General features: G+C 45.0%; 1 protein-coding gene across 5 annotated transcripts in view; it reads left to right on the top strand.

Moving 5' to 3' along the window:
* The first annotated feature begins 1,514 nt into the window (after window positions 1–1,514).
* MBNL2 (muscleblind like splicing regulator 2) overlaps window positions 1,515–23,305 on the top strand; it is a 157,623-nt gene continuing 135,832 nt past the window's right edge. For 3 of the 5 annotated variants that reach the window (XM_061171063.1, XM_061171062.1, XM_061171065.1), the window contains exon 1: window positions 1,516–1,733. The gene's annotated coding sequence lies outside the window, so the exon portion shown is untranslated. Of the gene's footprint in view, window positions 1,734–23,305 lie in introns of all 5 variants that reach the window. The other 2 variants (XM_061171061.1, XM_061171064.1) reach the window with 2 other exon arrangements.

Raw genomic sequence — 23,305 nt, 5'->3', positions numbered from 1 at the left:
AGGGAAAGGTAGTTTTAAAGTCTTAATCAGAGGGGGATCAGGAAGAGGATATTCATAAACCTGTGATATCCCATTTACATGCAGTATAATATTAAGAATATTTAAAAATAATTGTTTACCTGTTTGACCACAGAGATCATTTAAATTTCCAGAAAATTTATAGTAGATGAAAGACTCTAAGTTAGGTATATCTTGGATTTACACTGGGATGAAAAAAAATTGTAAGTATAAGATTCAAGGGGAATAAAGTATGGTATTCTATTAAAGAAAGAGCCTACAAATTACATGAAACATTGTGATTTTTAAATGCAATTGCCAAAATCAAAAGAAACCATTACATTCCACCCCAACTGTTACTTCATTACAGAGGCATCAAACCGTCGCTTATAAACAACAGTGCGTTGGGTTCAACCTTTCAGATGAATGGGCCTTTGTTCCCACCTTGGTCTAGCCATGTAATCATAACACAGTTTTTTTAAAATTCAAAATGTTGTGTTTAGTGGAAGGAAAATGTATGCTTTTTTGTGTTTTCTAAATGCCATTTATACTTTTTCAAAATGGAGTACCGTTGACCGGGGAAGAAGTAAATAACCCTTACTAAGCTTTCCATTCCTCTTCTGCTTTATCTCAGGGAACTTCAGCACCTCCAGACCATCCTTTGTGGAGTCGCACCTGATGGCGCTCCTTGGGTCACGTGCCCTGTGTGTTCAGCAGTAAACATCCTCCTGTGATGGTTGCTTCATTAATGACAATATGGACCAATGCACAGTATTTATCAAGTGGTACCCAAGGAACCTAAGGGTTAGGTTAAGGCACACCTAATCCTCTCAGGGGAGCTTGCCAAGAGCACAAAGGGTGAAGTACAGATATCAATTTTATTGTTCAGAATTCCTTAATTGAAGTCCCGGGGAGTCTGAAAACTTAAGAGGAAAGATATATGGGCTACAGTAATTAACCACTGCAGTAACAGATGTTCTACAGGAAAACTGTGCGAGGGATATAAGCGTGTTTTGACTTTGACTATGCACTTGGGCTAACACGTCCTTCCTCACTAATGGAAATCATATGCAAACGTTTTGTAAGGTATATTAATTTCCATGGCAGACATTGAATTGTTTTCCTTTTAAAAAAATATATGCTTTGTCCAATGGGGTAACGACTTCAGTTTCATGTACAACCTGGATTTTTCCTAAATCTGCAGAGTTTTCTATTTTTCGAAGTATTGACAATGCAGCCACAAGCTTTGGGCTGGCTGTCTTAAAGGGTGTTTTCTGGAGCTACCCCCCTCTCTGCTCTGCCAATTATGTGCCACTTTGTCTTGGTGCTCTGATTGCTTTCTTCTGAGAGGGAAATTCCTCTTTCATCAGTATGGATGCACTGTTTTCACACACTGCAAGTGCTGTGTTGCTGTGTCAGTCATCCTATTAGGGCCAGTTTCAGACGAGTAGGGCTGACGAACTGGCTGGGGATTGGCTGCTCACAGCTGGGAGGGATTTGTCGGAAGGAAGGGCTGCAGCTTACAGCAACAGAGTTTAGACTGTCTTTGCTTCATCATCTGAAGGCAAAATTTTCCAGATACGGCAGACGGCTCTCAGAGTACAATAAACAGGGAATGAGAACTATTTACATGGAAATTTCTTCCTCATGATGCAGCGGAGAAGCCTCGGCCGCTTGATTTTGCCAGATGTTCCTGGGGTTACTGTAAAAGGAAAGGAGAGGCAGAGCTAAACAAGGTAGGGAAATCATCCCCCCCCTTCTTTTTTTTTTTTTTTTTTTCCTGAATGTTTAAAGAGTTTGCTGCAGTATGCTGCATTCCGTGTATGTTGCTTAGGGAAGCCAGGGAAACCGGATTCCACTAGTTCAAATGTAATACTTGCAGGGGGGACCCTGGAGTTTTACGTAACATTTTGATTCGAGAAAGAGAAATGGCAAAGCGTGAATCTATGCTGCCTGTTTGGGGTGAGGCATAAAACGAGTTTTTATTCAAAGAATAGATCCATTGGTTACTCAACAAAAACCATTTGAATTCTTGGGAGCATTCTTCTTTTCTTGTTCTAGAAAATTTTCATACTGTCGTAGTTAGCTCCCGAATAAATAAAGTTTACGTTGATCCTATTATTTGAAAACAGACTCGTAATTAAGAAAAAGAAAAAAAACTTCATGGTAAATAATTATCGATTGGACGTTTAGCCAAAAAAATACGTCTACTTATTGGAAATTAGCGACCTACCTAGCTCTACAATGCCACGGCTTTAACTGAGTTTCAAAAGCACATTTTTAACAAGCCAGCAAGAGGTAGCTTTCTGACAAGTTTTCGATACTGTAGTTCAATGTTTACATTTCTTTTTCTGGCATGTCTGAGCCTTTGTTTCCAGCTTAAAAGTGGAACCATTATATTCAAAAGTAAAGCTGGGTTAATAATGCTTACTGCAATTATCTGATCTTTATGCATTTTTAATGAGAACACACAGCCAGCAGAATAATTTAATGAGGGCAGGCTAGCTTTTAAAGCTGTGTTTTCACTGTGCCGAACCATATCAACTTTCTTGCCGAGAAGCAGCAGTGAGAAATGATGGAGAAGATTTATTTTTAACACACTTGGCCCAAGAGAAGGAAAGGATATATTTGTTAAAGAATTCTTTCTGCCCTTTTCCGTTTTAAATTTCTGCCAGGCATGAGGAAACTGTGCTTTTTTGTTAGGCCTCAGAAGCATATGTTTACAATAAATGTGTAACATTTTTAGAATAGTTAGCAAGCACTGAAGCAAAGAAAAAAAAATCTGACTTGCCTAACCATCACCACCGTGAATGTTATTCAAGAAACATCACTGGCCTTTGAAAAGACAAAGGTTAAGTGGAAAGATATTTGTTAATTGAGTCATATGTGCATTTTGAGGATAATGAAGTAAAAAGATAAAGAGGTTCTTATAACCTGTACACAAGATGAAGTTTCTTCAGCTAGCTTGCCTGTTTTGTAAGAAGCCGTAGAAGTACTCACTTAAATAAGGGCAATGCCACGTAGATTCTTCCAGACCCACTGTTTTTACTTTCAAGGAGAAGTGCAGGACACTAGCCCAGAACTTCTGACGTCATCTCCCAACTATTTCTGCTGTGTGTTCTTTTATTCAAGCTCGTGGAGAGGAATATTTTTTTATGTCCTGGCTAGGAACGTTCTAACTCTCACTTGGCAGGTCTTGAGTTAGGTCTTCACATTCCCGTCCTTTCTAAACCCTAAACCGACCTCCAGCAGAAATAGGGCATCTTCTCCTACCTGCTTCCTCATGTCGGGCAGGTCAGGGCGGTTTTTGTGCAGGACCCTGGCTGCGCTGACTGGAAGCGGCAGGGAGTGGGGCACGGCTCTGCTTCTGGTCCCACTTCCCCTCCGTGCAGCCCAGCACTGCCCCCTGCGCGGACAGTCCCCGTGGCCCCGTTCCCAGCTCCCCCAGAGCTACTTTTTAGGGCCCAGGTTATGCCACCAAGTTCGCGGCTGGTCGTGATGGTGGGAACAGCCGCTCTGATAGAAAAAGCACCGTGTCCTCGTGCAGATGGACCCAAGGAAGGGCAGTCCAGTACTGCAGGCTGTTCAGCCTGTGTCACAAGTGGCAACCTTGGTCGTCGCGATCAGGGGATGGTTCGTTTTTAATAAGGAGCCTTTTCAGAAAGAATTTCCGTTCGAACAGCTTGGAGTTCTTGGGAGTTCCCAGTTCTAGTTTGCACCCTCTCTAGGACTGCTTGTGTTGTGTAGCCTTGAGCAAGCACCCATCTCCATTTTTCTCTCTCTTAATAGAACTGAATAATACTTGCTACACTTTCCTTCATACATCTAGCATTTTGAGAGATCTTGACCTTGCATCCAAAAGAAAAAAAAAAAGTTGTTTGTCTCTTGACACAGTGAGCTAGTTAAAGTACGAAGGGATAAAACCTCCCTATTAATGAAACTGGTAAATGCCTTAGGGTGTTAAGATATATAGTCATATATACAGAACCCTTCAATCTACTTCATGTTCATGTATATTTTCTAGGGATATTTATCCTTAGACCAACGCATACAATTTCCAAGGAAATCAGAGCATTGCTGTGTGCATTTTCTCCATTGATCTTGTGCAATATACTAGAAACTGTGCAAACCAGACCCTTCAGACACAGGCCTTGCAGTGCCCAAAGCATTTAGTGCTATTTTTGCTTTGACTTTGGTATTAAATGTGTGCAAGTGGAGTGAATGAGAGAGAAAATGAGAGGAAAGGAGAAAAATACGCTTGTGAAATCTACTGGTTGTGTAGCGTTACTGGTTAGCAGCCTGCCTTCTCCCTGCTAGTTGTTTTAATTTGCTGTTGCTATGGTAAAAAACAAATCAATATCACATGGCTACCAGCCAATCCCACTCGGGGAGTGCCACAGAGATTCAAGATCAGGTACTCACGCTTCCAAGCAAGAATTGGGAGAAGAGGATTTAGATACGGAGTTTGAGGGATTTCCTTATGGGAGACTGATAAGGCTCAGGCTTGCATGCATTTTCTCTTCCTTTCTTCCTGCACTTTCCTACGGGTAACGAGAAAAGCTGGGTATTGTATGTCAACGAGACGTCAATAAGAAAAAAAAAATGGGACGGCCTACTGATTTGTTTACATTTTCCAAGATGACAAAACATATTATCAACATAGAAGGAGGCTGGCCACGTGGCAAGTGGCAAAGGATTCAGATTAACGAAGAGGTGGGACACCTGCAGGACGCGTTGGTTGTGAAAACATAGTTTGGGGTCTTGAGTAGCTCCAGGTACAGCTGCACAGGAGAGCTGGTGGGTCAGAAACAGTTGTGACTGCCGTGTCAGGCAGAGAAAGCTGGCATCTCTGGGGAGCAGGTGCGCAGGGGGGCGAGGCGCGTTATGGAAAGATAGGGAGGTGTGAGGCATCAATGTCAGCCCGTAGCAAAGTCACGAGAAAGCTGTAGGTCCAAAGGCAGGCCAGGTGAGCACGGAAGCCCGGGGGTAGAGCCGCACAGGGGCCAGGACACTTAGCTCCTCTCATAAAACCTGCCTGAGGCCCAACCTGAAGGCCCAGCAAAGAAAGAGAGGAAGTGGCTGTGAAGAGAAGTAAAGATGTCATGTGCCCAGGCATACTTTCTGGAATGAACCAGATGGGCACAGATGTCCACTGCCGGGTGGACCAAGGAACTTGGTACTTCATGCTTTGCTTTATTTCAGAAGAATGATGCAGGAAGACTTAGCTGGGCTTTGTAAATTCGTTGCAATACTGTTTCTTTCCTCCAGATTTTTACTCAGCTCAGTTGGTTTTTGTTGTTTTGTTTTGTTTTGTTTAATGTGCACAAACCGTTAGTTGCAGCTGTGATAATATTCATAGTAAGGAGCTCAAGGTGGCGTCATGGCTGGTCTGCATCAGGCCATGCCTCCAATTGCTCAGCCTTGTCGAGCTGAAGCTGGTCCCCGCTCTGTTGCTGAGAGTGAACACAGGTGTGAAAGGCAAGGCCCTAGGGTTTCTCCTGTGAGCCGGAGCCACAGTGCTGCTGGATAAGTTTTCGGCTGGCCTGCTCCCCTCAATATGGCAGAAACGCTTGGTAATAAAAGTGGACCCACCGATTTACCTTAGCGCTCTGACAAAGATTGCATTGTCTCCGAGATCCTAGGTCGGTATATTCCATCAATCAGTCAACAAGTGTTTATTAAACACCTCTCGGCTCCCCTGGCTTTTGCCATTTGGTTAGAACAAGTCAATTACCTAATAGCTAACTTTGAGTATGTGCAAAATGTAGGACAGAAAGAAACAATGCAGAATTGTAAGTTTCAAAGACTTTAATAATAACTTTATTGGCTAACATTAATTTAACATTGTTAACCATCAGACATTAATTGTAGGTTTGAGACAGCTTTGGTGTTTGGGGGAGGAATAAGAGAAGGAATTTTGAGTTTTAACTCTGTAATTTCTTTACCTCTACTATATTTCTCAGCATAATACTGTTTAAATAACATATAATGATGTAAGATCAGCAACAGACGTATGAGAATTCTGCCTCCACAAATCCAAAATATGAGGCTCCTGAGAGCATTCCCCCTGTCTCAGCAAGCTGAGAGACAGCCCCAAAATGACTGGGGAATATGGGTGCATCGTCCAAAAAAATCTTAGCCATCAATCAACAAAAGGAAATCCCAGACCCTCTCCCACACTTCTGAGCCTCGAGGTGGCTGAGATCTCACCGTCCCCATCCCAGCAAGGAAACCTGATTCCTGACCCTGGAGGGTTAAACTCCACCCCCGCCACACACACCTGTTTTTTAAAAGCACAGTTACTTAAAAAAAAAAAATCTATTTCCCTTTTTAAACACGAAGTTTTTGTTTTGCTTTGTTTTTCACCCTAACATCAAAATTAATGTGTGTTCTCTGGGCACAGACAAGCCACAAGGGAAGGAGCCCAGTTTGGGAAGAGCTGGGAGAGGGGACTGAGGGTGTAAGGGAGCCTCAAGAATTCTTTTCAGCGATGGGTCCTGGCAGGCAGATGGGCAGGTTCTAAGGTCTAGGAGCATCGAGGCGAGCTGGTTGCCAGAGATGAGCTTTGGGGGAGTGGGCCACCTCAGAAGACAGCAGAAGGAGGCAGGAGGCATGGAAGATGCTGGCTGCAGGTCCCTGGGCCTGAGCAGTTTGCAATCCACACTAGCTGGGGAACGAGACGCCTAACAAACAAGGTAAGAGCCGCGCAGCGCATCCACACTAGCTGGGGAACGAGACGCCTAACAAACAAGGTAAGAGCCGCGCAGCGCATCCACACTAGCTGGGGAACGAGACGCCTAACAAACAAGGTAAGAGCCGCGCAGCGCACAGATGCCTTCAGAAGGATAATTAGCACATGTATAGTTCCGTACCCTCTACAGAGGGCTTTCACAGACTTTATCTCAATTAACAGTTCAAACAGAGGGTTAAAAACTGGGAGCCTCAAATTAGAGCACGCCTGTGAGGATGTACTAGGTAAAGCTTCTGGCGGAGATGAGTTATAAACTGGATTTTTAAAACTTTTATTCATTGATTTTTTTCAGTGTTGGATTTGAATTTAGAAAACCAGGAGACACAAGTGCTCCTGGTACACGTATGCGTGTCACCTTCTCCTGTCCTCAGATGCTTTCTTGGACAACTTAAAAACTAGTACAGTAGGCAGTCCGGATGCGGCAGCAGAGCAGGAGAGGTTGGTTGGCTTCGCTTTCCCAGCTCTGACTGCTCAGAAGTCATTAGGGGACAAAACCTACACTGGCTTCATGCCCCAACCCAGGCACACGGTAGCAACGTGAGTCTGGCTATGACTGGCAAGGAGGTGCTTCTAGAACATAAAATTCGTAAATGGTTGTAAATGGCTCACAGGTCAGGGAAAACCCATAGTCAACAATGAACCCAAAATTCAGAGTAGTCCATTTGCCCATTAGAGCACCTCACTGAGTTCTCTTAAGCTTGTTAAAGGGGTCGGGGCAGAAATTAATATTTTAGTGGCGTGTGTTATAAACTAGGTGCTTTACACACATATCTTGTGTATTTCGAACCTTAAAAGAACTTCATGAAGTTACTGTTATCCCCGCAAAGTTAATGCTGGCCAATAGAAGTTCTGAAAGTTTCCGGAATACACCCGTGATCCCACAGCTGGTATTTGGCAGAGCCAGGATTTAAACTCAGGCCCGATCGTACCTCCAAATCCTATAGGGAGACAGCACCATGTTTTCAGCTGAGCAAATAAAATAGAGAAAATAAAAATAATTTATTTGCAGAAAGAAAGCTCAAGGTGAAGGTAGGAGGCCGATTATTTTAGAAATCTCAGATGTACTTTATATAGTTTACATTATGATACATAAATACTGGGTGTAATAACACTAGTATCTTATTTCATATATCATTTCTGTTTTTATGCTTATCGTGTCTTTTAATGGACACAAAGTCCCCTATTTGTCCCCATCTGATAAATTAAATAAAAACCAAATTTGAGTGAGGTTAAACAATGTGTTAAAAATCTCACTAGCCAAAAAGCGGAAAAGCTGGTTCTCAAAACTGTGGGAATCTGTGCATATGATATTCAAGGAGATCAGATAGTCTTTAAATGAAATGACACTGCAGCCTGACTTGGAGTTTTCTTGCAATGGATGTTGCATAGTGGACTAGAGCAATTTTGGGAAGACAGTACGTTTTTAATTAAGATATTGAATTATTTTTTAAAAATCTATCAATTTCAGGCATCCTAGATGCAAGCTTCACCTAATCAACTAAAAAGTATTGGTGAAGTATATATTATGTCAGTGATTTACTGCTTGTAGTTTTCAATGCTCTGGGAGTTCAGGAAAGTGGAACTCCTTTTGGGTTGGAGTACTAGATAAGGCTTCGAAGAGGAAGAGATACTTCCTCTAGCTCTCTATGGATATACTTTGTCTAGATCAGTGTTTCTACAACGGGATGTTTACACCCCAAGCCTAGGGCAAGGTCATCATCTCCGTGAGGAAAGGAAATAGTTGAACTTACATCTTATATGCTATTTAACCCGTCCTTTTAAAATGTCACTTTTCACATGTTTGATAACATATGTAGCATATTAGTATTGTTATGCAAGTATAACATTTATAAATAAGTAACTAACCTTATAATGGTTGTTCCTGCACAAAAGTATTTTTCTGATGGGGATATATGATCTAAAAAGTTTGGAGAGGACAATAGTCAAAAATAGAGGAAGGAAGATTATCTCTAGAAGGGAGGAACAGCATGATGTAATGTAGGGGCCAGTGTGGAACTTTGAAGAATAGGGCTTAAATGCTGGAAAATAAGCATTTTTTCAGTGTGGAAATAAGTTTAGACAGAGTGGGGGAGTGAGAATATGGAAGAACTAAAGAGCCATGTGGAAGAGTTTAATTTGTTACCTACAGCATCATGTCTAATGCTTTATAAGGATTGAATTGAACTTGTGAGATCAGGTTAGAGGTTAGAAAATTTGTAACAAGTGATGCCACTGGCCGGAAAACTTTTGCAATATTTCAGGCATCGTGTGGGTAGGAGTTGCCTTAGAATGGCCGTGTGAGGATGGAGGAGAAAGGGCAAATCTAAAAGATGTCTTGAAGGAAAAATAATAGAGGCTAGTGAGAGCTCAGAAGAGCCAAAATGACATTGGAGTTTCTAGCAGGAGGAATATCTGTGGGACCCTAACAGAAAATGGGAGTAGATGGAAAAAGGAGCCCATCATGGGAAGGGGTTCAGGGGAGGGAGGGAGGATGAGTTTTGAGTTTTGAGTTCTGGTAATGGTGTTTTAGCTAACGATGGGACATCCAAGTGGGTCATCCGTAGACATTTGACAACATGAAATGGAGAACAGCTTAGGCACCAGGCTGCAAATGTAAACTGAGACACACCTGTGTTGAAGCCATTGTTGAGGCCAGGAGTGCTCATTGCCTCCAAGAAGAAGGTAACATAAATGGAGACAGGGAGATGACCAAGGATGAGCCTTGGGGAAGACTGCCTGGGCCCAGAAGAGACTAAGAGCTAGCAAAGAATCAGGAAAACAAATACCCACAAAGGAGCAAAACTGTCAATCAAAAACTAAGTAACCAAGACTGTTGCGCAGCATACCACAGCCTCCGTGGCTCCCGTGCTGCATTGTTCCGCCGGGGCTTACCCTCTCTGACATGAGCGCTCAGTCCGTGGTCCTCGTGGAGGCAAATACCAGCTCACTGCCATGGTGACAGCCACAGAGTATCGGCGGATAAGGAGAACCTCCTGCCTGGATCTTTCATGTAGATACAGATATAGATATTTGACTATTTAAAAAGTAAATCTTCACTAATAACCAAAAGAAGGCATTTAAAACCAACAATAATTGTTGATCAAGATGTATGCGCCTGTATCTCAAAATATACATTTTGAGGGTACAAGTGGTTAGGACAGTCATTCCAGAGTGATTGGAGATATTGCTGGACACTAGGCCACCCGTGGTCAAGGACCTAGGGTTCACTCATTGCTGGCTCTAGCAGGTCTCAGCTGAACCCAGCTGTAAGGACTACTTTGAAGGAAATGAAAAAGTACCCTCATGCCTACAGTGAGCAAGCCAGAACAGCACTCCTCAAACGTTCGTGTGTACAGCGGACCATTGGGGATCGAATTAAAACTGTAGAGTCTTGATTCGGTAGATCTGGAGCGGGGTCCAAGATTCTGCGTTCCTCCCAGAAGAAGATGATGCTTGTTGCTTGCCCTGGAGGCTTTGCTGGCGTAAACGTAGATGGCGGTGGGTCTCCGGGTCTGAGATGATTTTAAAGGAGGCTCTGTAGGGCTGAGGGCCAGGACCTGCTTCCTCCATCCAGGAGGCCTTTCCAGGCTTCCTGGGCTCAAGAGTGGAGCAGAGGTCGAGCCGACTTATCCTGCAAACCTTGCACCGAAGCTGCTGTGGTCGAGGCCACGAAGGTGGGCCTTCCAGCAGTTTCCAGCAGCTCCGTGGCCACAGCAGTGGGTCTGTGGATGGCGCTCCGTGCCCGCGATGGCCGTCTTCTCTGTGGACGCAGACTCTCACCAATTCCCAAAAAGATTTGCTCACTGCCTCCAGGGAAGGCTAGTGTGTCTGTTTCCACATCTGCTCCAGAGATATTTTTTCCTACCAAATGTATGTGCTCAAAATCAGCCATAGACTTTTCCCTCTAGACAGTGGTCGGAGCTGGAGCCTGCGAGTCTGACAGCCTCAGCGGGTTACTTCGGGGAACTCTGACAAACCCAGCGTTTCCCTTAGGATACTGCCATTCTCCCCTCATTCCCTCCAAAGAGTAGGAAGAGTGTCGAGGAAGTGTTATGTGCAATTAAAATCACATTTGTTTAAACATGCTAGTTTTAAAGTCTCGTGCTATGAGTGAAGACGTTAAGAGAAACGACAGCTGGCTCAGGTGGTAGCTTCAGTGAAACTGTGGATAGTCTTAGATCTTGTTTCATGTCCGTCTGCCTTCCCTGCCCTCGAGAGCTTCATTTTTCTGTATGTCCAGCATGTGGTCCCCTCTTTCCTAGAACCAGGAGTCCCACTAACCAGATTTAGAGAAAGTCTTCCCTGCCCAGATGCCCATTTAGCCCACACACAGACGACCGGTATTTTTATGCATTTTTAATTTACCAATAACCTTTTAGGACTGAAAGGAAACAAGTATTTATTGAGTGTCTACTATATGCCAAGCCCTCTGCCGAGAGCTTTATGTACATCAACTCAGTTAAACCTTTCTACGAAGAAAATAAAGTCCCGGGAGGCTGAGTTCCTTGCCAAGGTCACACATGAACAAGTGACACAGAGCAGGGGGTGAAACTCCAGTTGGCAGGTCTCCGAACACCCAGACCTTTTGCAACGGTGCTTACTTGGGGGTAGCAACAAAAGGGGTTTGCTTCGGGAAAACTTCTCTCTCATTTGCACGTACTGTTAGCAGAATTCACTCAACGGTTAAATACAACACAAACAAGCAATTCCTGGCAGGCTGGGCAGGCATGAGTTCAGTTTTAGCCGAGAGTTCCTCCTCACAGAGGGACCTGGGAAATCTCCAGGGACAACTAGAGCGTCATCTTCATTATTTGTTGTGATTAGTGGGCCTTTTCCTTACTCCTGAATCTCCTTTGTGTCTGTGTGCGTGTGTCTGTGTGTGTGTGTCTAGGTGCGCAGGAAGATGCTCAAAGAAAGACCTCGTCCGAGGTGTCTTCTAGATACTTTCAATTGATAACACGCTCATTATCAGCTGTGAGGCCTGTGTGAAAGCGAGACGCTTTGTGCTGCTGTGGTTTGCTACCCTCTAGGAGGACTTAGAAATCCCTTTCCTTGCCATCGACTTCCCTGTTCTCGTGCAGGGCTGTTTACGCTCACGCGTGTCACCCGTTCTCCGGCAGGGGCGCGTGGTCCTCCCCTCTGGCTGCATCTCCTGACCACCCTCGCACTGCAGGCTCTCCTTCTCCCTTGCTCTGCCGGCTCCTGAGCTGACCCATGACCTCTTTCCCCGGGTTCTCTTCTCTCTGCCAAGGCTGTACCTGGCACCCCTACTACATGGCACACAGATGCTCCCTGTCTCTGGGGTTCTAGTCACACCCGACTCTTAGCTGGTAGAAAGGACTCTTTATTTGCCCCCTTAGGAAGCCCATCATTTGAACCCTAAAGTATCAGCTTCCTGGCGGCCACCACAAAGACCATCCCCTCAGGAAACAAAACAAACCCTATCTCTAGAGTTTCCCTGTTTCTCTTCTTCAAAGTTCCCTGCTGCAGCTAAGCTGCAATTAAGAGGCAGGCTCAAAGGGATAGCTGCCTCTGGGGCTGCTGGGACCCACGCAGAGCTTTGGCCTTTTTAACTCTTTGCTTCCTCTGACCTGCTGCCCCCACCGCGTCTCTGTTCCTCTGGGTGCTCAGGTATCAGAAGGGTGAGCTGTGGGGACATCGGGGTCGGCAGAGGAGCTTTGCACCCTCCATCAGATTCCGATCGCCCCTCTGAGAGCCACCCAACTGACAAAACCCACAAAGGTACGATGGAAAGCAGAAGGGAATCCCAAGATGGAAGGAATTGGCGGGATTATCTGGCACAGTTCGCGTCTACCCTGTGCCACGGTCCTGCCAAGCAGACTATCTGCTGCTCATCCATCTCTATATGCCGGACAATCACGACCCCATGATGCACACAAACCGTAACACTTTGTTATAAAATTCTTCCCTGTGCTGAAACGAGATGTGACTCCCCATGACCTTCACTGCTCAGCCCTTGTTCAGGCCTTCGGATTGACCCTAAGCAAGTCAAATGCCCCTTCAGCAGACGAGCCCCTTCACATATTTAAAGAGAGCAAACAAGCTTCCTCTGATAGGAGCAGCTGGCACTGCCTATTATTTTCAGGAAAGAATACTTTATTTATGCAACCGAAGATACTCAGTTTTTCTGGCAGCTTTGTCACATTGCTGACCCATATTGGTATTATACTTGAACCTTGAACCAGCTGTGGTAGAGAAGGGGGTGGGCTCTCCATTTCCCCTCAGCTCTGTTCAGGCCTGAACACAGTGGGGAAAAGGTGATGGATGGAGGTGAAGGGGGGGAGGGACAGACAGCTTCCCCAACTGAACAGAAGGGTTGAAAATTGTCTTCCGTTCCAACAATAGGCTCTAGGCACCTCTGGAAATGCCTGGCAAGTTCCTGGGCATTGACTTGCAAAACCACCAATAGATAGATAGATAGATAGATAGATAGATAGATAGATAGATAGATAGATGGATAGATGGATAGATAGGTAGATAGATGGATAGATAGATAGATGGATAGATAGATGGGAGATAGATAAGAAATAGATAGACAGATAGATATAGATTAATATATATGTATCTATATAATACACTCACATAGATAGAGATTAATAAAGATACACCTATAGATAGATATAGATTTAGATTACTGTATAGATAGATGGTTATAGATACAGATTAATATTTATATATACAGATAGAGATAGGTAGATAAAGATATAGATAAATGTATACACAAATAGATAGCTATATAGATTAGTATATATACACACATGTAGATTGATTGATAGATGATAGAAAGATAGATAAATGATAATGTTCACACAATTTGAATACCACATTAAGGCAGTTTTCAGAGGTAAAGTACGTGCTTTGGGTTTTCTTTTGTTGCGTTTGTCTTATGCACGACAAAAGGGCAGTCGTTTTAGCAGTAGCTCCGAGTCTTCCAGAGCTTCTCTGCGGCTCTCAGCACAGTCCCCAGCAGCTTAGAGACACTCCGCCACCCCTAGATGCCAAGGTCACCGAAGGAACTAATTAATCCCAGCTCCCGTCAACAGCAGGCTGCACTAACCTGCCCTCCTTCCTCTGAGTGGGAGAAACCAGGAAGGATTTGCTCCCTCAGTTCTGCCCGGGCCTCCTCAGGGCCTCCCTGAGCAAACAAAGGGAGGGAGGGAAGGCTGGTAAACCATTTCCCGACTAGCTGGCCAGGTTTCATCTAGAGAAAGCCCAGAGAAAGCCTGTTCTAAGGCTTTAAAACTTGAGTTGAGATAAGCCCTCCACTTTTTCTTAGGAAAATTCCCAGGTTGATAATTAACCTGAAGGTCCCCAGGCCCCCCTACTCTATCACAACACTGCCTTTTTTTTTTCTTTACTGCTAGTTTCACGAATGTCCTCTAAACCCAGCCAGCACTCTTTGCCTTGTTGAAAATTTGCCTTTTTAATTAAACCTACAAATTTTCCAGCTGACCACTAGGGAGCAAGAAACTTTTTCCCTCTCAGGGTAAAATTGATGTCATATAACCCAGACCACACTAAATAATTGATCAGAAAAAATAATTGAGAGGAGTGATGATTTTGGGAAACACTGCCGGGCCGACAACCCGAGAGGTGAAGTTGGAGAAAGTTGCGGTTCAAACACTGTGGATCCCCGAGTTAATAATCGTCCCCTTCGCCAGATACATGCTGCGTCCTGAGTTAATTGTTCTGCGGCTGTGGATTTTTATTTGATGTTCTGATCCCTTCCTTCCAGCTTGAGGATGAGTGCGGAAAGTAACGGAGAAGCTCGGACATGGCCTGCGTGCTTTGTCAGGTCAGCAGTCCGGGGTCAGGGCCACCGCGTTTTAGCCCCTGGTCCTCAGTGGGTCCCCCCCGCCCCGACCCACCGCAGCTGCTACAGCAGGACGGGCATCGGTCTGGAGTTAGTTTTGCCTTACAGTTTGGCAGGACCAGCAAATCCTGGAGTTAGGGTTGTGACACTCTCCATCTTGCTCTCTGGTTCAAAACTGAAAAAAAAAAAAAAAGAAATCAAAACCATATGTTCAGTATGGTATCAGGCTTCCAGTGAACACTGTGCTATGAAATAATAATCAGAGACCTAGGCCCGTATCCGAAGGCTTGGGAAAGAGGAGCCGACCTGCTCCAGCCAAGCTGAGGCAGGTAGGGAAGGGCGATTCCATTTGCTTCCTTTCTCGAAATGGCATGTCGCTGGAATGCTTCCAGCTTCTAATGGGGAAAGCAGAGCGAGGCTGCGTTTACTGACTTATTTCCCTCCTTCACATCTCCCTTCTTCCCCTCACATCTTCAGGATTGAAAATTAGAAACACTTTTCTCCTACACACAAAACTACTCCCTCACACACACTTTTTTTTTTTTTTTCCCCCGCTTTGAAATGGCAATTGCTGCCAGAAAAGTCGTCTTCTCAAAGAACACACGCTGTTCTGGCCAGAACAGTCAAAGGGTTAACTTCAACTGGAGCAAGCTAGTTAGACGTAGTGGCTGGCTAAGGAGAGGGCTCACCCTTTGAGGAAAGGGAGGTTATGACCCAGAGAGACGCCGGAGGGCCAGCCAGGGTCCTGCTAAGACGTGACCTCTCAGTCTGGGTGCGGGTTACCCACTGTGTTCACTTGGTGGAATCCAGCAAGCTGAACACTTAGGATAACGTGCTACGTCTTTTAGTCTTTCCTGCCTGTAAGAAAAAAATTTTTAATGTAGCTGGCCGCCGGGTACTGCCTGTTATCAGATAAACGGAGAACTAGTCGGAAGGTACCCCTGTTTCCTTCTTTTATTTCCACTCACGTCTCCCCACCTTATCTGTTTCTCTCCTAAACTTCCGGGCTTCCGAAGTGGGGCTCCACTCCCACTAATAACAGGAACCATGAAGCCCTATAACGTCCTACCCCCAGGGCCAGTGGAAGTTAATGCTTCAAATGCAAACCTGAAAGGAAATCATCAGTGTTAAATAATAATGATGATAATGATGATGGTAATCATGATAGTAATAATAAGGCCACTTGGTCACGGTATACAAAACATCTACTTTTCTCTCCCTGTTTTTATGTTTTACAAACACACGAAAGTTTTGCTTAAAAGGTTTTGGGGTTTTTTTTTATCATATTTGCCAGTCAAGACTAGTGGGAGGAAGGGACACCCTGGAGACCACAGATGACAGTGCCCTTTGCCCTTTCGGGGGACTGCAGGTCTCAAAAGATAAATAAGGGTGGCTGAGGATGGCCAGAAGCCACAGCTTGCGGATTATTGACATGGATTTGAATCCTGGGCTCCCCTACTTAGGATGAACAAAAGTTACCAAGACACTTGGAACTTTGATCTCCTGGTTGGCACAAATCAAGATCATCATGACACGTCTCAGGATTTTTGTGACGATTTGGTGAAACAAGGTACCGGAAGTGCCCTGCACACTGTGAAAGCCCCAGTGTCCATGGGAGAGACAGAATCATTGTTGATTTTATCTTCACCTGCTTGGCCAGAGCAAATGTGTTCTACTTAGTGACGTTTTCTTGGCGACAGAAAAGTTTGCGGAGAAAAAGAATGCTGTGTGAAAGGTCAAGGTCTTCAGTTTTCCTCATTTCCTTTTTTCTCATGGAATTTATGCTCTAGAATAGCAGATAAAATGTACAAATAAATCGCCCAGGTGAAGGTAATCTGTGCCACAAGGGGGGTGTAAGGTGCCTTTGCAGAAGGTTAACTGCTGTCCGGGTGAGGCAAGGAAGGCTTCCTGGAAGAGGCAGCCTCTGACCCAGCGTGTGAAGGAAGGGCAGGACCGCGGTGCATGCACTTGGGGAGCACCCATGCAGGTGTCCGTGGAGCAGGGGGCAGAGTCTAGGGAGTACTCGCAGGGGCAGAGCTAAAATGCTTGGAGGGCCCTGAATGCCAAGCTATAGATTTTGAACTTTATTCAGAGTGCAGCAGAGAGCCACCAAATGTTTGTGAGCAGATGAGTGATGGCGTCAGACACTACCTGAGGGAGATAATTCTGTGAACGCAGTTTAGAGCCGAGAACCACAGGCACCCAGGAGTCACGGAGGCATGAGCTGGAATAGTGGCAATGCAACTCCGCGGGAGGCGATGCACTGGTACAGGGGCAGCGTCCTAAGATCGTGGGCAGGACTTGTGGAAGCCGAGGGACAAGGGGGGAGTCCATGAAGTGAGGTTGCAGGAACATTCATGATGCCAGTGACAGAAGCTCCCCAGAAGGCGTGGGGGAGGGAATCAGATTGGTTCTGGTCATCAGAAGCTTGAAGTGAAGTTGGAATGTCCTCGTGGAAGTGTAGGTCGTGGCTTCCGTGGAGTTCAGAGCTAAATGTACATTTGGGATGCATCCACAGAGGAGCGGTATCTGCACTCATAAAAGGAGCTGAGATCCCTAAGGAAGCAAGTGTGATCTAGAAAATGGTCGGTGGCACAGGCTTGGGGAAGGTTTACATTTAATGGGATTTCCTAGGCACGCTCCCGCTGGCAAAGAAATCCAACGTCAAGAGCATTTCAGAGGGCAGGTGCTCCTTGGAACAGGTGTGTGGTCCTCAGGGCATCTCCCTTTGCCTTTGGGTCTGTGAGAAGAGATCAGTCTATTCACTACAGTAAGTCCCCTACATACGAACGAGCTCCGTTCCGAGAGCACATTCGTAAGTCCAACAAAGTTAGCCTGGGTACCCAACTAACACGATTGGCTATATAGTACTGTACTGTAATAGGTTTACAATATTTTTCACACGAATAATACATAAAAAACAAACAAACACAAAAAATAAAGAAAACACTTTTAATCTTACAGTACAGTACCTTGAAAAGTACAGTAGTACAGTATAACAGCTGGCATCCAGGGGCTGGCATCGAGTGAACAGGCAAGAAGAGTTACTGACTGGAGGAGGGAGAGTTGGTGGGAGATGGTAGAGCTGAAGAATTGTCAGCAATAGGAGACGGAGGGCAAGCTGCAATTTCGCTCACGCCTGACGTTGATGGCACGCACGTTTGCATCTTTGAAAGTTCGCAACTTGAAGGTTCGTGTGTAGGGGACTTACTATGTCCTAGAAATAACACCGATCAGTGGTACAGTATGAATGTGTATTACGGTTTCCTAAAACCAGGTGATAATGGAAAATAATGCCAGAGAGTGGTGACTGGGCAGCCAGGTCCCAGGAGAGTGGAAAGCCAAAATCTTCAGGGAGGGGGTGTGGGATATTTAGAGCAATCAAAGGAGAGATGAAGTAAGTGGAGGAGAAGCGGGGTTAAGATAAGACTGTGTAGGTTTGTCAGAAGGTGGGCTGGGTTGGCTGTTGGCACCTGGTGCTGCTTGAAGCCCGAGGAGGCTGCAGGGGATAGATGGGCTGAGCCCACCAGGGAGAAATCATTTGTGAAAATCTGCAGGGAACAGGTCTGATTCTGCTGTAACAGGAAAGGGGGAAAACGTCAGACATATTTGAAGGAAGGTGTAAGTTGAGGTCTAAATGCTTCTCCAGGGAGACTCCGAGAGGCCTTTGCCTTGAAATGAATCCTGCTCTATTCAAAATAACCATCGTGGGGTGAGGCCAATATACTGCATCAATCCCCAATTATTAATTAAAGATGAGCTTTGCATCACTGCAGGCTTAACTAAAATGCAATGACTGCCACTTCTTTCTAAAGTGCTATACCAATGTTATTTGGTTGTTGCTTTGTTATTTACTCATTCTCCTTAGCTTTTTCCTTCATCTCACTGGGTTCAGCAAAAAGAGAATCCGTGGGCCTAGCACTCTGTTCTGAAATAACGATCTGTCAATAGAGATATCGCATGTGGAATATTTTTAAAGCTCCTTATTTTAGTAATCCTCGTGCAATTTAAACTTGAACCAATGTTCGGTAAGAAGTAGGTGTTCGATAAATGTTTGTGGGACACGATTGAATGATTAAAGTATTTTATAATTGAGGCAGGCCTTTCTAGAGATGATTATTAGCCACGAGTCATACTTACAGAAATACATAGTCCATCATCCACCCAAATACACCCAGAAGTTTCTATCACAGACACAGAGAGAATGCATTTCCCCCCAGAAATTGTGCACATTTGTATGAAGTTGTCGTTTAGTACTGGAGAGGGGCCAGCTAAACCTTGACCCCTTCAGCTAGGGCTCTTTTTTCACTGAAACTTCACAGAAGAAGTTTTGCTGATGAAGGCAACGGGCAGAGAGAGACGAAGGGTGAAATGCATCAACTGGGGAGTTATCCGGAGTGCCCTAACTTTGAAAATAAGTTTTAGTTGCTTAGTTGCAGTAGGACAGATACTTCTGATTATGCTTAGCTGCACAAAATGTACAACACATCTCACAAAACGGATTGGCCTATTTATTCGCGCTTGGGGGCCACTTGAAAACTAAGTAAAAAATAAACATGCCCGCAGTCCAGGCCACAGTGAGCTCTTGTAGCCACTGGGACAAAGTCGTATGTCTGTACTACATTCGCTGCCCCACCCAACTCTAACCTCAGGAGAAGAAAGAAGTTGTGTTTTCTTTCTGAACCCATTTCAAAAGCCCTTACCAGTTACTCCAAACCCTGGTTTCATTGGCTGCACAAACTCTTGGGAAGCTTGTTAAAAAAATAAAACAGATGACAGATTCCTAGGCCTCAGCCTCTGAGATTCTGACTTGGGACGTCTGGGGTAGGGCCCAGGAATCTACATTTATTGTAAAACCACAGAGTGATTTGAACACAAATGACTAACAGACCTCCTGGCACAGAGGTTAAGAGACCTGCATTCAGGTCAAATTCAAACCCTGCATTCAGATTCTGGCTGGGCCGCAGACTAGATGCACAACTTCAGGCAAATTACAAAATGTATTTGAATCTCAGTTTTCTCATCTTTAAAATGAGGATAGTAACACTCACTTCTCGGGGTGATGGTTAGGATTGCATGAGATTACCCATATAAAGAACTTTCTCTACGGCACAGAATAAACACTCAATACAGAATATTTGGGTATCTTTCTCTGGGTGAACATGAAGCTACTGAGGACTAATCCCCAATGAATGCTACATACCCTCTAAACAATTCCAGAAAGGGTAGGGGCTTCACCATGACTATTTCTGCAATTTCTTAAAGTCTTGTTAGCACTCACAGACTGCACTGTTTTCTCAGCAAAATGCAAGTTTACAAAATAATGCTATACCAGACTTCGGGGAAGGCTTATATTTGGTAAGGATGGTAAGACACTGGAGCATGTTACCCTGGACTGAAGGAATGCTGTTGCTTTTGAAAACAGGAGGACTGAGCCACTTTCAAGAAGTTTCATACAGTGTGTGTGTGAAAGTGGAGCCCGTAGCCCAGCTCTGTGATTGCCCGTGCCTTGAGCTGTTCTGGCACAGATAAAGTTGATTCTGTCCCCACTCAGGCTGCTTTTAGGTCATTGAAGCAGATGGTAACTGGCTCACGTGGAGACTAAATTCCTGAATTTAAACTTTTGGAAATGAATGAATGAATGAATGAATTTCCTCTGAGGCCCGGATACACTCCTGACATCTGCCAGTCCATTCTGGCCCTCTGGTCCCTGAGGAAAGGTTGACTCTTTGTTGCTTAGAGAATAAATAAGCAAGGACTGCTCCAAGGTGTTTCCTGCAACCACGTGCTCCTTCCTTCCTGGATGTAGTAACCCAGTTGCCTGTGTTGGAAGGCTCAATGTCACATGTCCTTTTTTTTTTTTTTCCCACTGAGAAGCCATCAACAGCAGAAGTATTTTCACAAGTTAGATGCTTGCTGGTGCTCCAGGTCATGAGATCTGGGTCACACACAAACAGGAGGAAAGAAGTGTGGTGCAGAGTCCATTTGATCAACACACAGGGAGAAATAACAGAAAAGTGAAAAAGAAATTCAAAAACAGGGGTTGGAGTGCAAAGAGAAATTTATGATACTCTGGGATAGAAAAGTCTTAGTTTCAGCTCGGTCTATCTGCAAATCTTCAAATTCATTGTGAATCATTTTCAAAAGACTCATTCCCTCCATTCAGAATGTACTGATTAAAACCCAACTGTGTGCCTGTCCGCAGATGCTATAGAAAGCAAGCAAAACGAAGAGGATTGGTAGCTAGCAATTGCACTGAGGTGTTAAGGCATACACGTGCATGCATATCTTGAAAGTACACACACACACACACACACACGCACACACACAATGGAGAACCCTAACTGTAACTGTGTTTGGATTAAGGGCCCCAGGCACTTAACTGCTTAATCTAAGGCAGGAGGGAGGGAAAGGCCATTAGAGTTAAACCAATTGGGCCTGACTCCAACTGGAGTGGCTCCTGAGTTGAGAAGGATGCCTGGATTTAGATAATTTCGAAGGAGAGCGGAACACATCCCATATCAAAGGCAACCATTTAAACAAAAGCCAATAGGAGGAAATGAGCTCTTATTGTGCACACACATGGGGCTCCACAGAAAGGAAATTGCCTGATTCAGGACGCTTCCGATGCCTGCTGAAGCTACAAGGAAAGGCCTGCGTTCCCACAACCTGGAGAAGGTGTCTTTCTCAACCCAGGGTTGGCTGCAGTGAAATGGGGAGGACTTTGGCAAAACCACCCGCTTTGCTGGACCTCCAGAGACTTCGATTACAAAAAGTATCCTTGGAAACCTAAAAGGCATTTTCGTATGCTCCTCCTTGTGCTTTGGGGTGTTTGGAGATTGGAAGAAGCAGGGAGCAGGCACATGGGTAGAGTTCCTTCATTCTTCAGGCTCCATCAGCCATCTGAGACATAGCCCGTGCCCTGCGGGGCCACCTCTCTACAGGGCCCTTGTTGGCTCCCTGCGGTGGGTCAGGCCAACGAGGATGAGGCCCCTTGATCAGCTCAGAGGGATTTTACATCCACGCCCCTCAGTTAGATAATAGTAGCATCAACAGGCTTGCTTCCTGCCGTCTTCTACCCAAAATGCAATCCTGACCATGAGCTTTTGATTTTGCAGGATACAGCCTGGTGCCTGCCTGGTGCTTGTCCCGGGCCCCGCAGGGAACATAGCAACGTATAGGACATTCCCAGTTCCCAAGGACTTTAAGGTCTAGAAGAGGATCATTCATTCCAGTAAACATAATAAGAAACAGGAGTTTCCCTGGCCCCTGGAGCCCCTGGGGTGGGGCACCTAAGAGTTGTTAAAAAAGCATGGAATGAGCAGAACTTGTTACTTTTTTTCACCTTTGTGTTATTTGATTGACGGCTTGAGTACAGTTAAGCTTGGGTCTGTGGGGATGCTACTATAAGTGGCATGTATTATGGAGTCATTTTCCACTGACATCATCCTCTGAAAGGGTGCTGGTGGAAGGGGAAATGAGAGAAGACTAAGTCTTCTTAGTCTAAGACTAAGGGCTCCACACCCAACACACGGCCTGTCCCCCTCCCCCTGCCTGAGTGGATGCGCTCCTGTGGTGGAGTCTCCATCCATTTCCGCCTCGACCCCCAGAGCTTAGGCGCAAGCTCAGAGTGTCACCACCCCGATCCTCCCCTCCTCCATCCTCCCCCACGTGACTGTCTGCAGCAGTGGCCAGTAGCAGGCGTGGACAGCGGATGTAGGAGAGAAAGTTGATCACAAGACAGTGCTCCTTGAACACATCAAGTTTCACTGCAGCTTAGGTAAATCGATTTTCAGTTCACTCTGGAGGATGGAAAATTAAGGCCCTTAAATTTGCTTAGGAACTGCTCTTGGATCATTTATTTATTTGGTCAGTCAATCTGTCAACAGAGCCTAGGTGAGTACCCAGACGCTGTTCTGGGTGCTGAGCTAGAAAGATGGGTTAGCCTGGCACCTGGGCTCAGTTGGCTCATATTCAAGCCAGACTCAACAACAACAAGGTCAACTTCAAGGACATGAGAGGGGGTCACAGTGGTCAGGGAGAGTGAGAGTGGCTCTCTGGGGCAGTGGGGATGGGGGACAGGGTAGGGAATGACTTTCCAAGAAGGGACATTTGATCGGGGACCTTGTAGGATGCACCAAATGACAGCCAGCAAAGAAAGGGGAGAAGGCTGTCCCAATCTCCTAATTAGCATGCTCCTTCTAATTAGTGGCTTCTGAGGCTTATCAAGTCTCATCTATAAACTAAAACTACTAGGCAGTTAGATTTTTTTTTTTTTTTTTTTTTTTTGCCTCTTTCCTCCTACCCTTCAAGGGAAAAACACATGAATTAAGAGTTGATATGGCAGCAGATAGCATAATGTAGATGCACGGAAACAAGACTATTTTATTCAGCATGGATAGGGCTAGATATTTAGGGAGATTTTTGTCCTCCAGCCTAGATCTTGTTTTGTTATCATTCATCAGAAACAGCAGGGGAAAAGGGTCAAAGTAAAACTTCTCTGCAGATTCCTGCTTGTTCTCTCTACACCACCGTCTCCCACACCATCAAAAAGGCAAGAAAAGGAACCGCATCCTTCTTTTTGGCCACAGCGTGGACCGTCTCCTGCCCTCCCCGCTGGCTAAAAATGACGAAAAACAAAAAAAAAATTCGTCTCACATGACATTGGATAATGGTGGTTTCAAAATTCCTCATAGTTTAAAGGCATTAGCATTACAGGGTTA

This window comes from Eubalaena glacialis, chromosome 16, assembly GCF_028564815.1.
Source record: "Eubalaena glacialis isolate mEubGla1 chromosome 16, mEubGla1.1.hap2.+ XY, whole genome shotgun sequence".
Lineage (NCBI taxonomy): Eukaryota > Metazoa > Chordata > Mammalia > Artiodactyla > Balaenidae > Eubalaena > Eubalaena glacialis.
This window is presented reverse-complemented; position numbering and strand designations above follow the sequence as displayed.